The sequence below is a fragment of the Rattus norvegicus genome, chromosome 16 (genome assembly GCF_021556685.1).
Source record: "Rattus norvegicus strain SHRSP/BbbUtx chromosome 16, alternate assembly SHRSP_T2T, whole genome shotgun sequence".
Taxonomy (NCBI): domain Eukaryota; kingdom Metazoa; phylum Chordata; class Mammalia; order Rodentia; family Muridae; genus Rattus; species Rattus norvegicus.
Genome location: NC_141549.1, coordinates 13,143,739 through 13,147,113, shown reverse-complemented (window position 1 = coordinate 13,147,113; position 3,375 = coordinate 13,143,739). Strand labels below are relative to the sequence as shown.

The following is a 3,375-nucleotide window of genomic DNA, read 5'->3' as shown; positions in this document are numbered from 1 at the left end:
CCCAGGACTAGTGGCGAGAGTTATCACTATGTTGCTTTGGTTATCCCGAAACTTGCTATGTAGGCCAAGCTGGCCTTGAGCTCACAGAGATCCTCCTGTTTCCATCTCCTGAGTGCTGGAATTAAAAGCACATGCAACCAGATCTCTAACTGCTCCTGTGGCAGCCTGTGTGCCAGCATCCTGGAACCTGGAGCCATCAATTTACACTGAAGCCCAAGTGATCTAGAGTGCAGATGCATTTTGAGGCTAGTGTCTCAGTGACTATCAAAGAACTGCTGGGATTGTCTTTGTGAACTTGTGGCTAGTCCCACCTTCCATTCCTTGGTCACCATTGAAGATCAGTGTACAGAAGAGACAAGATGTGGTCTAGCAGATCATATGACAAAGGACCTCAGAATGCCTCCAGTGGTGAGTCTGGCCTGAGGAAAACGAGAGATGATCTTTCTGCAAGCTGACAGCATGCGTGCGGGGATAAGAAAGATGTCTATAGAAGAAAATGTTCCTCCTCTTCCCATTATTCAAAACAACAGTCGCCCCATAAAGGGGCTTCTTGTTTTTCCAGAAAATCAGGTGTAGATCGAAAGACCTCCCCACACAGCAGATCTAGATCCAGTGGAAGACACTCTACAAAACAAAGCAAACTGCATTCTTCCCATGGTTCAGAGCTTAGGAAGTCCAAGCATGTTCATTCCTCCTATAAACGGTGAAGTGAAGAAAAGCCAGAAGGAGGTAAAAAGAGACCTGGCCAGTCTTTGAAAACAGCCAGAGACAAACACCCAAAAAGTTCTTCAGCAGTTCTTTCATCGGAAATTTTAAACAAACTCAGAAGGTTTGATGAAAAGGGACTTCCTAAAGCTGCAGGCAAGCAAGCTGTCAAAAAGCCAGAGATAGCAGAGGAAAGCGACTTACCTCAAATTTCTGAGTTTGAAGTTATGGATCAGACACAAGAATCCGAGTCAAACAAAACAGATCACACAGTGTTCATTGATGACCAAGTAACCAATCGCCGTAAAGCAATAGTGTCAAAAACCAAGGAAATTGAACAAGCCTACTACCAAGACTGTGAGACCTTCGGAATGGTGGTGAAAATGCTGATTGAAAAAGACCCTTCGTTAGAAAGGTCCATTCAGTTTGCACTTAGGCAGAATTTACATGAAATAAGTGAACGCTGTGTGAAAGAGCTCAGGTAGTTCATTGCAGAGTATGATGCTGCTGCTTCCTAAGAACTGGTGCTCTAGCAGAAAGTATTTCTTGATTGTCATTCCAGAATTGTATAAATACCTCATATATGGAATTTTTGTGATGAAATACTAGCAAGTATCTGAAATGGTGAGCTTAAAATAATCTTCAGAAATGTTTCTACCTATGGAACCTTGTGGTTCATACACTCACCAGTGCTCAGTTTGTGGCTTAGCCTGCTGAGGAGGCTTAATTATTTATGTTCTGTAGTCTTCCAAGTAGAATCTATAGCCCAAGTGTACTTTATGGTTAGAGATTGACCTTCATAGTAGATGGTAGCATGTAAAAATGTTAGGATTTGAGTTGTGATTTTTATTGACTTCTTAGGTTTTATTGTTCTTATTAAAATATCCTACATTAAACTATGTTTTCTTAATAAACTAGTACTTTGGTACCTTAAGAGAAAAAGAAAAAGAAAAAGAAAGGCGGGGCAGAATTTTTGAAAGGCAAGAGAGATAGGAGAAGAGAAAAAAGGAGAGAAAATGGAGGAAGAGGAGCATGACCCACCCCCATGTGGCTTTAAATGGGTAGCTGTGAATATCTTATAAAGTATGGATTGTTACAGGACAATTTGTGTTATCTACGTGGGCAGTTTATATCAATATCAATTGGCTCTGAGGTTTTGTGTGAACATTTTGTGGAGTAAGAATTTACGGATAAAAATCTGATTGATAAATTATAAGCTTCTGGGGTTTTGATTTCACTGGGAATGTGAGCAGAGTCCACAGCAAGAGAGCCAAGAGATAGGTGGTCTCTGTATGGGACTAGCATAGCAGTAACCCACCTTGGGAACTAGATGGATGGTCACTGATGAGGCTAGCCATGATGGTGAGATCCCTGCAGGGAACAGAGAGTAGCTGGCTGGCAGTAGTGTGGGATGGAAATTGGGAACTTAGAGAGTCAGGTGGAGATGCTTTGAGAGCTCTGGGCCTGAGAGTCTGCCAAGTCTGACTGACTGAGATGAAAATACCCCAAAGATGCCATGTGACCTGATGGCGCTAGCAATAGCATGAGTTAGTGTTTCTTTAATAATTACTGAAACAATGTACTATGTAAATATTATTTATCCTTATATTATTCAAATGATTCCTCTGTTTCTTGTTGCAATCTGGACATGACATTGTAATACTTATTTTAAATAACTTCTGTTTCAAGTTTGTGTGAACATTGTTTCCCATTTATTCTCTTGTCAAAAAAAAAGCTGGTCAGCCAATAGCTGACTGAAGAAAGAATAGTGTCGGACTTCCACGAAGGACTTCCACAAACCAGGAGAGAGTGGAAGGAGCAAAAGAGGATTTAGCAAAAAGAATAATAGGAAACATTATGGGAGAGCACACCTGCAGCCAGAAAGAGCAAGACCAATACTAAAAGGCAAGTATCTCTGTGATTTTGGCTGGGAGGTAGTCAGATTAGAATGGATCAATGACTTCCCATGTATTGTGCAGGAAAGCTTGATTATATAAATTTAGTAGTCCCTGTATTGTTCAGATATAAAGAGAAATACTGCCACTTTTAAAATATAATTACATTTTTACATTTACACTACGTACAAATCAGAATTCTCTAGTGGAATACAATCAAGAAAATGAGCGTATATTATGAAAGGTATTTATTATACTTGCTTCTGTGATTCTGACAGCATATCCCAACAGTGGCTGTTTGTATTCTAGACAGGCTGAAAGCCCAGTAACTGCTCAATCCACGGGGCTGGATACCTCAGCACTCCTGGTGAAATGATGAAGTACAGAAGGATTCCTGGGCAGGTGACCATCTTTAGTCCTCGTTTGTTCAGGCTGAAGAAGTTAGACTGCAATGGCAGCAATAGCAGCAACTGAAGAGGAGAGTCATTCACCAGGAATAATGAAAGCAAGCAGGCAAACATATCACTGCTTTTCTTCACATCTTTTTATCTCTGGATCATAAGCAGGATGAAGATAAAAATCACCAAGAAAATTTGGATTTTAAAAAGTAGCAACATTAAAATGTAAAACTCAGTGAATCATAAAAATTCCAGTGGAAAGCATCAACAAAAGACTTGGATAAGAAGAAAGGCTATCAGAGGTGGAGGACAAGGTTGAGGAAATACTATATTCAAAAATTAATTTAAGAAGGACACATGCTCCACTGTGTCCATAG

The 3,375-nt window shown here is 40.2% G+C and overlaps 1 pseudogene; it reads left to right on the top strand.

Moving 5' to 3' along the window:
- Positions 1–289: 289 nt before the first annotated feature.
- Pphln1-ps3 (periphilin 1, pseudogene 3) lies at positions 290–1,338 on the top strand (annotated as a pseudogene).
- Positions 1,339–3,375: the final 2,037 nt, after the last annotated feature.